The sequence below is a fragment of the Microchirus variegatus genome (genome assembly GCF_963457635.1).
Source record: "Microchirus variegatus genome assembly, chromosome: 2".
Taxonomy (NCBI): Eukaryota; Metazoa; Chordata; class Actinopteri; order Pleuronectiformes; family Soleidae; genus Microchirus; species Microchirus variegatus.
This window is the reverse complement of record NC_139803.1, coordinates 10,276,417-10,291,178: the sequence shown is the minus strand read 5'-3', so window position 1 is coordinate 10,291,178 and position 14,762 is coordinate 10,276,417. Positions and strand designations below refer to the sequence as shown.

The window sequence follows — 14,762 nt, the reverse complement described above, 5'->3', positions numbered from 1 at the left end:
CTGAGTCTCTGCGACATATTAGGAGGATTTTATGGCCAGTTGATTTAGATTTATTACATAATGCACCTTTAATCTATAATAGCAGGGTGAAGGACAGTGAAGCTCCTTCTTGTCCTTATGCACCACTACTCTTCAAGGACATAAAACACAGCTGAAACTTCTCTTCTTAAATGCCAAGTTAATATCTTTGTGTTCCAGTTAAAGTATTTTTGCAGCCTGACTTTTTTTTATTGCCTTTATTTTATGTTCGGATAGAACGTGTGAAAAGTGGGTGGAGACACAGCAAAAGACTTGAGCCGGACAGAAAGGAGTGAGTTATACGCTCTGCCCGAAATGTGACTTTTTCAACCGAGCGCTTCATTGCTTTATTAGGTGGTTATTTTTTTTTTTTTTTAATGTTAGGGATTAATGAATCCCTAACAGTGCGTGAATGTCGCGCAGCTGATGTGACATTTAAAATTTAATCTGAGGAAAAAGTCTAATCGAGCATTGATTATTAACCTGTTCATATAGGTTAAGAAAAATCTGTGTATTCCAGATAGACTGGAATAGACACATTTGCAAACCTACTGTGAAATATTAAATATGCTGAAATCCAGAAACTGTGTGCTGCTGCTGGTTGCCTTGACAGCTCGTATTTATATAATATATAACTTTCTTTCTAAATGTCTGAGTAGACTATTAGGCTGCACTTTGCTGTGACCATTTATTCTGTCTTCCTGTTTACTGAAGGTCAACGTAGAGGTGAAAACACAACGCTTATGTGGCCTCTCGACATTGATATTATCTACAGTTACACGCTGATTTCCCAAAGATGCTCGGGACCAACTGTCCTTTTACGGAAAAAAACAAAACAAAACGACAACGTTCACCCCATCAGCCAGTCAGAATTTAGCCTTTTATTAAGTCAGATGGTAACAGAAATGAGGGTAAGTAATGTGAGACTGTGTAGAAGGTAAACACTGACATAAGTTTAATGTATTCCCTTTAGCTTGCCCTTAGATCGATGCGGACGGTGCTGCTGGCAGATATTGACACGTGTATTGATGCGCATATTTCTTTATCGCAACTTATTGCCTACATCTCTGAAGTATTAAATACGTTGGTCGAAACTAAAAGGCGACAGTCCACTGAGGGCTTGTTTTCCTGTTTACTGTTCAGTGATTTTATATGTATATATGTATTTACATCCATGTCAACAGAGTTGTTTACACTCGCCATAAGCTGCATGCCCACTTTCCCATTCATACCAATCTGAGTGTCCTACCTGCAGCATGTGCAGACAATCCATGGTGACGTTAAAACTGACCATAGCAAAACTAAAGAAGACGAGTGCATGAGGAAACTGAGACTAGCCTATTATGGTAAGTCACATGCGATGAAAAGCCAAAGCTCATGTGCACCTAAACGATGCACAAAAGTAGGTTCGGTTTTCATCCGAGCATTCGATTGCTAATTAAAGGTGCCATATGTAAGAATGTGGCCAAAAACGGTTACTACATTCAAATTCAAAATACCGAGGTCTTTTAGGTCTTTTAGGTCTTTTAGCCACATGCCAAAACATGATTTCAAAACATAAACATGATTTGCAGTCTGCAAAATATATTTTTTTAATGCAAATATTTTGTCTGTACTGTTGTTGTTGGTGAGTTCAATTTGTTATATGAACTTTATTCCTGAGTCCCTGTGACATATTAGGAGGGTTTTATGGCCAGTTGCTTTAGATTTATTTCATAATGCACCTTAAAGAGCTGGCTATTGGGGGCGATGGTTAAGCTGAAATTCTGAAACCTGATCCCAAAACTAGTCGCACATGTGAGAAATCAGCGCAAAATTGGTGCTGTAACACATATTTCTTGAATGTATCTTGAAGCTCAACATCCTGTAGATCCACCAGGAGTTTTAAAGATTTTTTTTTACCAGGGTCTTTGAATGCATCTCATGAGCAACACACTGCAAACCCTGCATTATTTTCATTAGCTGACATGCACTTGAGTTTAGAACATTCAAATAGCATCAAACTGGTTTATTTTTTTGTGAATTTTTCTGATTTATCATCTTTCGTGTTTATCTTCATGAGGTCCTCAACAGTCCATGTCCCATCTGCCAGTAATTCAGAATGGACTCTTTGGTAAATCATATGAGGCATTCAAAATAAATGAGGGTTGGAAATGTGAAACTGTGTTGGAGGTACATACACCGACACTAGTTCAAGCTACCCACTTAAAAGAATTCCCTTTTGCTTGACCTTAGATTGATACAGATGGCGCTGCTGGCAGATATTGACATTTGTGTTGGCGTGCATATGGACTCTTGATTGCTATTAGAGCTGGTGACAAATTATCTGGTAAGTGTGAGCGAGCCACTGGACTACTGTCAGAGACCCTGACCCTGACAGCTTGGCTTTAGGACTCCAGAGGCATTCAGACAGATTGTGTTACAGTGGGGGTGAGGGACCCCGCAGATGGTAAAGCATTGTCTTTAAGTGCTGACACTGTATCCGTCATTAAACTGTAACTTAGCTCAAATCCCTCATGTATTACCAGAGAATCTCTCAGAGGGGCTTCTGCACACAGCTCAAGCAAAAAGTTGGAAATTGGAATGAGAAATGGGATTATCAAAAAAATGTGCTTTTTTTTATTTTATATTCAGATTTATTTTGAAATCATCATGACACTCATGAATGAAGAGTTTTTCATTCAACTTGCTTATGTTTGACCTTGGTAAGAGTAATTCATCTCATGATCTCTTGCACGGAATCCTATTAATATGCAACGCCGAGTCTTCCCACATTGGACATGAATTCGAATTACTAAAAGCAGTTGAAAGTAGAATGCTAAAATAGTGATTTATTTTTGAGGAGGTGGGGGGCGAGGGAGGCCGTCTTCATTCAGTGTTAGTTGTATGTGCGCCAGAAAAGCTCAAATTAAAATGTAAACTGCAGGATCAAACTGTCTCCTCACTAATGTGCTGGAGCTTGGCCTTAATCTGATCCGCGGATCATACTGGAGCTAATTACCATCTGCTCACTTACACTTCCTGGCCCTGGCACACTGGCTTGTTTTCAATTACATCTCCCGAAATAAGATTACAGCTTTCATTTATATTTTTGGCAAAAGGGATCTGCATGGCTGCATCTCCACCAGGTGCGGACCATTATGTGTGACTGGTGGAAGTGCCAACCGCTTATTTTCCCCACTGTGTTGATGGGGTCGAGGGTGCAGAACCAGTGGAGCTGAATTGTTCTCCCCTCGGAAAACTCACAGCACAGAGGCATTATTTACATGTTCTAATCTGCTGTGCGGAACACTCCGACCCTAACATCGCACATTCAAGTAGATTTGGACCTTTTTTATCTCTTTTAACATCAATTTTGCGTTGAAACAAAGTGGAGAAGAAGGGATATCATTTAGTTTGATGACGTCTGCCTATAGACAATACACAGTACACGTCAACTGCACTTTGCATCAGCAGCTACCTGGCAGACATCGACTTATACAGTCATAACATAAATAATGCATGGGGAAAATAATGTGATCCCGACATACATTACAAGCCAACGTTACAGCATACTCACTCGAAATAGTGCTTTAAAGAGGGTCTGTGAGTGGTGCTAATGATTCCACACTGGAGGATTTCATTAGTTCCATGAGAAAACTCTCTCAGGGCTATGTCTAATTGGGCCGTATTGATTTAAGGCATGGACGTGCGATGGCTGAGACACTGATTTAAGACAATCAATCTCTTCTTTGATACACTCAAAACCTGTTCTGGCTCAACTCAGCGCGTTCTTATCTCGAAGGGTGGACCTCCGTGTCTGAAAGAGACGCACCGGGCTTACGACGGACTCCAATGTAAACCCACCGACGGCGCCTCGAGGCGATGAGTTTCGGGTTAGGGACCGGGATAGGACTGAGAATAAGGCTGGGCTTTAGTGGATATTCACTGCTGGCTCGCAGACAGACTTTTATTTTATTAATATCGTCAGCATTTCCACGACTAATAATACATCCTAAATTATTATAAATAATATATTTTCCTTGTCAGTGGCTGCAGAGTACCGGCTTGATCACAGTGATGTTTCAGCGTCAATGGACTCTGCCATGAGCGACTCGGAGCGACGTCCCGTGCATCTGTAAGCACATGACGCTCTCGGAATGAGAACAGTATGGCTCAACACGAGTAAAATATCACGATAACCTCTGGTGAAATGACGGCGAACCGACGAAAGCCGTTCCAACGCAACTTTTTTGCACATAAAACACGAAGCACTTATGAAAATCACATAACGCTGCAGACCACAGGTGTAATGCACCCGCCTTTAAAGTGTGTGCATTATCTAAAGCAGGGTCGGTCCATGTCAACTCGATGCTGCATTGTGATGATCGGAAAACATTGTGGTGAACTTTTGCCAGTAAAACCTTAAGCTTATTGTGCATGTTACTGCGGCAGCTGAATCGTCCGTGGCACTAAAACAGAGTGGATGATCGTAGTTAATAAAAAAAAAGTTATACATTTCACACTAAAGCAAAGGACAATTAAAGGACGGTGGCGTCGTCCATCTGTCCTGTTTTTACCACTACATCATTATTTACACTTCTAACTTGTCGTTATCACCGATATTATTGCATCATTACATTTATGCTTGCAATTAAAAGGGGGTGAACTAAATGCCTGGATTAGAATTTAGGGGCCTGAATGTTGTTTTGTTCATGTACTGAAAAGACATAATTGCTTTCAAGGCTGCTACAAGGCAAAAAGTACACCAAAAAAAAATCAAATTTCATACATGAAAATCAGGACAAGGTATTTAAATGTTGCATTGATCCAGGTTATGTCGAAGTTAAGGTCATACTTTTACAAACTGTTTACATGAACGCAGTTCAGAAGGCAATCGGTATAAATCAGATATTTTTATTGTTGTTACATAGATAGTGATTCTGGAGGTTTTTATCGTAATCCCAGGGACAAATTAATGACGATATCTTGAGCATAAAAAACTGTTTGTTGGAAGTGTAGCAGTATTATATCTCTGTGGAGTTAACAACACTCTACCAGTTACCAGTCCAGTGTTTTATGCATTGTTGCTCTGTACAGCAGCAGCAGTGCCATCGCTCAGAGTGGGGACACGTGTTAACAGTGTAGAGGCAGGTCCGAGGCCTGTCGGAGGAGGAGGAGGAGGAGGTGGGGGGTGCGGCTGAGTCTGTTGTACGTATCTGGTGACAGACAGTGTGGGGGTGAAGTATAAACATCCCCTCCTCCCTGCATGCACCGCTGACACACACAGTGTCAACATACAGTGCGACCGCGGCTTCCTCCTCAGCCCGAGCTGCCATTTATAGCCAAACCTAAAGTCTGACTTTCAGTGAACCTTTGATCGCTCGCTTTTGGCAGAAACCCTCATGATGACTCATGCAGATATGCAACACTCACACACACACACACACACACACACACACACACACACACACATCCCCCCCCCCCATACACACACACACAGCCAGAGACAACCCAGAGTCTGACTCTCACTCATATGATTTGAGCTGGGTCGAGCAGGGTTTGCTAATATATGATCAGTAATTGGGCAATTTAGTTCTGGGACATTAGAATTTATATCATCTCTGTGTCCTGTGAGATTCTTACTGTTGATTAAGTTTCATCTTCTCAAGGCCTTTGCCTCGTTGCTACAGCGGCTTGTGCTAATTTAAGTCTTTTTTTTTTATTATTTATTCAATGCTTTACACAGAACTGTTCTGCTGTTGGAGGAGTTATTACCTGGAAAGACACAAATTGATTTATTCCAACTCGCGGGGGGGGGGGGGGGGGGGTATTATCATTATACAAATTACACGACACGAATATTGGTCAATTGACCTGTTGAGTGTTGACCTCCTAAGCAAGAAGTGCAGGGTAATCCCTTTGCTACTGACTTTGTAGTATGTTGTGAAGACTATTAAGACTCCAATTCACAAGCCAGCAAGTTGCATGGTGCAGAATGCATGAGAAATATCGTCCAATTCGGAAACTTAAGTCTTATATAGTGCACTGTAATCATGAAATACATTATTCGTATAAATTAACATGTCACCAGTACAACAGACCATTAAAATGTTGGAACAGATTTAGTTCAGTGTAGTTCATTTATATTTCAAGCTTCACTGTCACTGGACTAAACAGCAGGCTTTTGTCTTCCCTGGGACAAAGGAACACTGCATTTCATCTGGTCAAGAATACTGACTGACTGCTACGTTTGATCGGTAGTGGTGGATAAAATATTGACGTTTTCATTTTTCCGGACACGGTAACTGTCAATGTAGCCACAAATAAATACATCCCGCTCTGTTGGTAAAGAAGAGACAGAAGTAAAATAAAGATATAAAAATGGAAAAAAAAATGGAGGCTGCTCTGTGCTCTGCGCTAACCCTTCCCCACTTTTCCAGAGCACTTGTGACATTGAACTCGTCGTGCCCCCGAAAAAGAAAACAGGACGGTGAACTTGTCAACTGGCACTGGCGGGGAAAGTGGTCGATCACCTTTTTTTTTTTTTTTTTTTTCTTGCTTATTACAAGCCAATATAATCCAAACTTTGTGTTTCATTTTAACTGCTGATGGCGTGCACATGTTCAAATGGAAAACGAACATCGCGCCGTCTGCCAGTGTGAGGACCATGATCTCTATCATCACCCATTATAAAGCTGCTTTGGCACAGACGTCTTACTACATTTTGCACAGTGGCAGATTTTTGTGTCACACATTCCTTCCCTTGGGAACGTAACGGGGCCCCAGCTGTAATTCTACACCATCCGGCACAAAACGCAGCATTTATATAAACTGCACTTATCTGCATGAGGAGAGCTGTCCACCTATCGCAGTGATCACAACAATGTCAAGCTGCTCCCATTATGCTCCCGAGTCGAGACGAGTGGACGTGTTGTTATGCTAATGCGTGCATGTTAATCAACTCCGCGCCTGAGTGGACGCTTACCCTCTAACATTTCAGATATCAGAGCGACAGCAGACTTGCAAATGTTTCTCCAGCTGTCCACAAGGTCGCCGAAACAAGAGGGGGAAAAAAATGACCATGGTGGCATTTTATACATGAATGCTCAGACACAGAATTTGGACGGGTTGATAAATGAGGCTGAGTTTTTTTTTTTTTAATGTGTGCACGCCGTTGTTCCCCTCTGTTGCCAGAAATGTGTGTGTGTGGATCTGTGTGGGAAGTTTCACATACCTAATGTCACACTGCTTTACTTTCATGTCTATAACATCTTTTTTTTTTTTTTTTGCAGCTGTTTTCCAGCGTCTGTGAGCGAGACAACGCTCTCGGTTTGCTACTGTTGACAAAGTTGCATCATGTCGCCCGTAACCTTTCACCGTGATTTGCTTCTTAAACAATTTTTATCGTATTTGTTGAAATCCACTTCACTTTGCTGATACATAAACTTATCTGTGGGGGGGGGGGGGGGGGGGGGATAAAAGAGAATCTGGTATCTGTAGCCCTCGCAATCTTGCAGGAAACATGAGCAAACCTCCCTTCGCTGTCTCCTTCTCGCTCGCTTTTACCAGTGTTTTCATGTGTTTTTAGCTCGGAGCTATGACTATAGGGCAGACATGAGGGGATGGGATGTATCACTTGCATTGTTTGCAGTGTAGCCTGCTAGAGCGAGCATTTCCAGGCGTGATTCACCACATTTTTTTTGTTATCATTTCTACACATACTTATTTATTGATGGCTTTCCAGTCATGAAGTGGATTTTCGAAAAAATGTAGGGCTTCTTCTTCTCCTCCTTTTTGCATCCTCTGTCCACAGAGAGTTAAGCGTAATGAATTCCACTCATACATCCATGACCATGCGGCTCACTAATGCATTCATATTTCATTCATTTATTCCACATTTAGCGCAGCCCACGTGACAAACTGATCTCCGTAGAGCGGTGGCTGCAGCAGAATGTATATATATTTGCTTGTGATGCAGCTGCCTTGTTCACAGCTCACCGTGGCAATTAGAATAATGGTCACCAATCTGTGTGCATTTGCCGATCACCGTTATTGAGAAACAATGCAGAACGGAGCAGATGTTCTGTACGATCACTTTCTCTTGGAAAACACAGACGTGAAACGTGTAACCTGAAAAACTGTAAAAAGTGAACGGCTAAATCCTGCCTTTTACATTAATGCATGAGTAAAAGTAATCTAAGGATAAAGTATCGTATAAAAGGACCACTTTTCTTTCTTAAAAACTTTTAATGATAAGTTTCTCTGTTCGCTGTAATAATATGTGAAGTAAAAACTCCATCCATCACCTCTGCAGCCACTGGTACTGACGTGCTTTTTAAAAAATGATGATCTACGTTTACTGTCATTTTGATCCGACTCAACCAACTCAATGCTGTGCAAGGATATATTTTAGTTAGATCTCACATCCACTGAACGCAAACACATGCAGGTATGCACGCGCGCGCACGCACGCCTGCGGCACTGAAGGTGACAAGGGACACTCTTGCAAGTTTATGGGTGCTTTATGTTGTCACTTGGCATTAAATCCACCATGCTTCCTGGGTTTTTTCAGGAGGGAGGTGCCCGGGGACAAGGTGGCACAATGTAATGGGAATTTCCGTCGGATTTGGGCGGATGTGCTCGACATAAGGAAACACGTTTCACTGTGACGTGCCGTGAGCCGCTCCAGTTTGGCACGATACAATCCACATCGTCTGGATGTAGATAATGTTAGACTTGCGCGTAGTTTGACTTGACAACGTTGACAAGGAGGAATTACTGTATGAAAAATAAGACTTAAGGCTCTAAAATTCATATATGTGGGTTTCCCCTGGTGGGCTTTGTTCAGTCTTTGTCTGCTCAGTGACAAAACTTGTCCCCAGGCTTTAACACAGCGCTTCCTGTAGCGGGGACGTTTTGTGAAATGCTAATAAATGTTTTTTTTTTTTAGTTTAATCCGACCAAAACTTCAGATTTCTGTATAGTGAGAATAATTTTATGACCTAATTTTTCCACGGCTGCTGCTGCTGCTGCTGGAGGTTTAGTTCAGACCAGAGGAAATTTGCATATCACATTAAAGGGCATTTTTATGACTTTGTGAATATAATATAATATATGGACGCGCATTAAAGCTGCAGGAGGCAGGGACGCAGGATAAATAGTTGGTTGTTGAGGTTGATCTGCAGGTCGGTTTAATAGTAAATTTGGGGATCCCAAATTTCAGTTTCAGACAAAGAAATGAAAGATCTTTTTTAAGGTTTCTTTGCAGCGTGAGCAGGTGTTTGCCAAATAAATCGAGTAGAACGGACATTAACCGCCAAGATAATGAGGCTGCCTGGATTTATATTGATTTTATGGCTGTAATATTGTCAGAAAAATGTACAATGAGTGAGTGCTTCTAACTTTCACTTTAGATATCTGGCAGTTATTCAAACGTTAAGGAATAACGGTGCTGGGAAGCTGACGTCACAAGCGTGAGACACGCTGGCGAAACTCCATCTTTCTTCTCCTGCTTTATCCTGCCAATCTCAACTGACACATGGCAAAACATCGGGGGTCACACCCTGGACAGATGATATCACAAACGGTCTAGGAGTTGCGGTAATGAGAAATACGCGTGCCAAATCCTGTCGGCGACGGTTAAAAGCACATATTGTTGTGCAAAGATTGTTCTACAGCTAGAGTTGAGAAGAGATCACTTCATTTGCATCAAGCTGTTGAAATACTTCCAAACTTTGTTGACTTCAATTTTATGTAAAATCTAGAGTCGCCTTGCTCTCCCTGTCAACATCGTCTTTACAGTGTGATAACACGGAGTCGTCTGAGGAGATGTGAAAAAGAATTACCGCTGCACAAACTTCAACTCGTTGAAAAACTTGAGGGGAAAAACATATTGAAAAGGAGTTTGGAGAATGGGATTAGGTGCTTTTGTTGTGATGCCGGCTGAATGGCGGGGAGACCACACAGAGGTCTGGTTTCATCTCCCCAGGAACACATTGTTCTGCTGCTAGATAATCGTGAGATAAGCACAGTTGTGTTTGAGCTGCCAGAGCAAACAAAATACACGCCTCGGGACAGAGGGGGGGTTTGCAGGTTAATGTTTTGGAAGGGTGGTTACCGAGCATAGCGGGGAAAAGTCAGCGAGAAGTGGCTTTCCAATCAACCTGACAGCAAAGCACTAATACAGACACAAGATGGCAGCTCACAGATTTACCGTCTTGAAGGAGAGTGAAGTCTCAGGCAGAGGAGATGAAGATGTGAGTGAAAAATTAACGTAGCAGTAAAAGACTGCACCTTCTCCAATCACCACAGCCCCTTATCTCCAGCAGCATTATACATGATATGAGATCTAATAAAAACGCTTCCTGTAGAATCATTAATTAGCTGCAGAGATTAACAGTAAAATTGTTGTAGTGCAGCATATAAACTTCACTCATACATAATTAGCCCTGGAATTCTAATTAAACTATAGACTGACCAAAAAAAACAAAAAACTTTTAATTGAGTTCTTTGAAATGAATTCACTTGTTTAGTTAGCATTACAGGACGCATTCCAATTGGACGCATATGATTATGTAAATGCTTTATGTCGGCGGTGCACAAAGCAGTTGGTTAAAAAAAGACAATTTAAAACCCAATAAAGGGAGGAAGAACCACAGCACTCACAGTGTTGTGCTGTGCATTATCCTCCACCAGGCTCTTAATCAAGCCCAGGCTAATGTGCTCCTGCCTCCTTCCCCCACCTGTTTGAACAATGCACTGTGGTCGTGGGCTGGCTTCCAGACAGAGCCTGCTCTTTTGTTGAGGGTGATATCACAGATACTGGATGACTTATAGCTCGCACTTTGGGGAGATAAAATAGACAAACACTGTTGTCTTCTCCTCGTAGGTACGGTTAACAATTATGCCCGGAGGAGGAAAGGCAATAAGCAGCTCGTGACCCTGACAGGGTTTTAGAAATAAAGATAGATGAAGGGAGTGAGTTTCACAAACACGCTGTGGAAGCACAGGAGCAGATTTACTGCTGCTGCACGAGAACCTATGACGTGTTAAACCACATGGTGTCTCCTGTTCATTAAAGGGTCATTCAGTGAATTACCATACACAGAATAAGTCGTTCCCTCCCAGTGTACAAGCACGAGTGGGTAATTGATTGATTGAATGAGGTGTGAAGTGCTCTGCTCGGAGGAGAGACATCCTCTTTCAATTTGTCTGCATTATGGCCAATTTATACTCCATTTTCGTCCGTTTGCGTCCGCCCCAAACATTATTTCCGTCACATACCTCCGTGCATTGGTACGGACGTCGTTTACAGAACTCTAGTAAGGAGCGCCAAGTACAGAATGGCAGGAATCAAAATAGCGACTGTTAAAAAGGGTTATTTTTATTGCGTTTGATCCGAAATAGACTGAAACTTCATGCCGATGAGAGAGATTGACAACGAGTGGGATTTCGAGTATTTCCTTTTTTTTGTCGACTGTGACTTTTGACAACTTGCTTCGCCGCAGAGCCCCTCGAGTCAAACAGCCCAGCGCCTGGCAGTCGCTCTGTGTTTTCTGAGCTCTGGCAGCGTGTTTTACAGTTGTTTCACTGCGACTCTGGGTTGCTTCTTTGTCGTTTTCCTGACTGATTGGACTCCATTATGCCCCCCCTGACTTCTCGTGGTGTTCACCGGCTCCACCCGTCTCTGTCTCTTGTGTAGAGTACAAATGGGCCGTTCTACATGCAAATGTAGCTCACGTTATCTGGGCGTGTTGGTTAATTGCCTTCATTCGAACCCTTGGTCCACGTGTTTGTGTTTACTACATGATTCATTCGTTATCTTCTGTTGTTGTCCCATGCGTACAAAACATGCCCCGGCCAAATTAGGCTTACGAGACGCCATTATTTAGAAATATAGACCAGCAAAGCCCGGGGTAGAACATAAATTACAAATAGTCTTAAACAAATAAACCTCCTTGACGTATTTTCCAGGATTAAGACACACACGGAGCCAAATTATGGATATTAGACTTAATCAGCCATTACGATCTGTCATCGTTAGAGAACATTTCTCTATTTTGAAGACATTTATTTCCACAAAGGCGTTTCTCAACTCAGCATAATGTGAACAATGGAGGGGGGGGTGGGAGAAATGGTGACTCATTCTCAATTTCACCTATTTCACATGAAAACCCATTTCCTTCATGGACATTTTGAAATCTGCCAAGTTTGAGGTTAATGGAAAGGACTTAGGATCGCTAATGTTTGCTTTAATGTAAGATTCAGCAGAGTAATTAGGGTTGACTTGAATATAATGTTCTTCATTTTGGGTCATTTTCTGGCCATTTTTCTTCAGGTTTAGCCACAGTGATTGATTTCTAATAAAAAAATAAGAAGTAAGGCTGCATCTAAACAGGTTGTTGTGCCTTTATAAACTTCATATTCTGTCTTTCTCGCTCTGTGGCTGATGTCATACTGTTGAATAGAAAGGTGTCAGCCATTTCCCTGACACTTTTCACCACTCCTCCTTTGTACCATCTGTAGGTCACTAACACTGACACCTTTGATTAAATGCAAAAAAGCCGTAATGTGAGGCAAAGGCACAGAACCCACTCATCATCACTCCTGAAATTAGAGTTATCTTTTTTTTTCTTCCTTCCAACACTTTTGTTCGTCACACTCTGTAGTTTCCAGGCTCACAGACTCTCCACAATTATCCTTCTCGCTGGAGTTCAGACTGTCAGTTTGTTTACTTCACCGTTACTGTTGCTGTGTGTTCAGAGATGATATAAATTTAGTCGAGTCCCATGCGACTTCCCCGCGTACGTCATTACCACAGAAAACGTGCAACTTTCTCATCAGAACTGTAAAACACGTCGAGTTCGTTAGAAAGCGCAGTCTTTGTTTGTGACTTTCTCGAAAAATACAGAAGAAATCGATGAAAGTCGTCGTCGTTGTTTTGTCGACGTGCTTTTGTTTGTTAATAAACAGCAACGCAAAAGTCACAGCTGCCGCCGTTCCTCATTATTGTCAAAAGGAAGGGAAGAATAGAGCGGAGGTTTTTGCTGATATGAAGGTCATATTTTCCCGCTCCTGTGGGGGCTGACAGACGTCAAACAGTCGAAGTGGTTTAACGACTGATTAATGAAGCCAAGTGTGAGGATTATTCTGCACAATGTGTCCTTCTAAACAGCACTGGGATTACAAAAAAAGTACTTTTGTGTGATAAAGATGGAGCCTCGCGTCAACACATTTGTTTTTTTTCATTATCTTGTCTTCACAAATTATTTTTCACAATCAGTTCTCGTCTCTCAGACTTTTTACATCCTAAAAAACATCAATACCGGACCACTGTCTATATTTGTATATGTAATAATTGCTAGTGGTTAACACTAGAACACCATTGATGGGTGGTTTTCATCTGAGCAAATACATAAAACCAAGTTTTCATCTTCATTATTTTTTTTTTTAAGACATTTTTTGTTCCCAAATTCTAAATTTTTGGTGCATTTTTATATGGTTCCCTCATGATGCTTTCCTTTCATTTTGTTAGACATGACACAGTTTAAAATAAAAGAACACTACTTTAAATTTGGCATGTATTGTCAGGTTTTCATATATTTTGATGTTCTCCAATGTTCTTGTTTTTGTCCACAAGCCAAAATGATTCACATTTAATGATTTCTTTGTTTTATGGAGCAAAGAAACGAAGAAAATATTCACATTTAAGAAGCTGAAACAATCAGAGAACTTGTTTTAATCATGAAAAAAGCTTCAAACTGACGAATTGATTCTGAAAATAGTGATTAATAATTGATTAATCCATGAATAATTGTTTAATTGAGTAATTGTTTCAGCTCTAGTTAATTATTAGATGAATAGAGATTGTTTTAGTGTCCCCCCACGTAACATACTTTTAAAGCAATGCAGTGGAAACTGATCCTTGTTGTGTGTTGCTGTGATATCATTAAAACATAGCTCAGAGCAGTGGATACATATATATGATATGAAAAGTCCAGCCTGAGGTCTTGGCTTCAGAAATAAGCGCCCGCTGCACTTTCGTGTGTCCTCATCGCTCTGGAATGTCCAGAATCTGAAACGCCTCTCGTCCGACCTGTTCGGAGAAAAGCTCAAAGAAGAAGAAGATTTGGAGCGTGAAGACCTCCGTGTCCTCCCCCCCACCCCCCCGTCCATCCATCTTCCCTCAACTCCTTTTCTTCCACCCTCTTCCCACCCACGTCTCACATGACTGGCCTGTGCCACCATAGCAACCCTCTCTCACTGCAGTGCTTTCTCACGTTAGTGGACAGAGGAAGTGGTTTTTGCGGCTTGAGCTTGACCTGCCCAGGCCCCACCCCCCGACCCCGTCTTTCCACCTCCTGTCTTCAAACTTTAATGGGAGGCACGTTTGAAATGTGGCTGCTGAAAATTTGGAGTGACAACGTAGCGTGGTGGAGCTTGATTCACTCGTGTTCACACCCATCCATTTGAAACACTTATAGTCGGGAGGAGCCGCGCAGCCAAACCACAGTCTCCTTACAAAGTGTCTGAAAAGCCCACGATCATATTTTTAGCTTTCTTTCTTGTGTTCTCTCTGCCCATCACCGCTGATCAAAGACTTCAGAGCAAGTGTTCATGACATAAAAGTGTTTTCTTTTTTTTTATTGTTCTTGCAAGGTTTCCTCTGCTGCACTCCAGAGAGCCTCCAACACTGTACCTGACTGTTTGTGCCAGTTCACCTGTTGTTGTTGTTGTTTTCTTTGTACAGCAACAACACATTT

The 14,762-nt window shown here is 41.7% G+C and overlaps 1 protein-coding gene across 1 annotated transcript in view; it reads left to right on the top strand.

Moving 5' to 3' along the window:
- alcama (activated leukocyte cell adhesion molecule a) overlaps positions 1-14,762 on the top strand; it is an 86,103-nt gene that overhangs the window by 33,154 nt on the left and 38,187 nt on the right. The window lies entirely within an intron of this gene.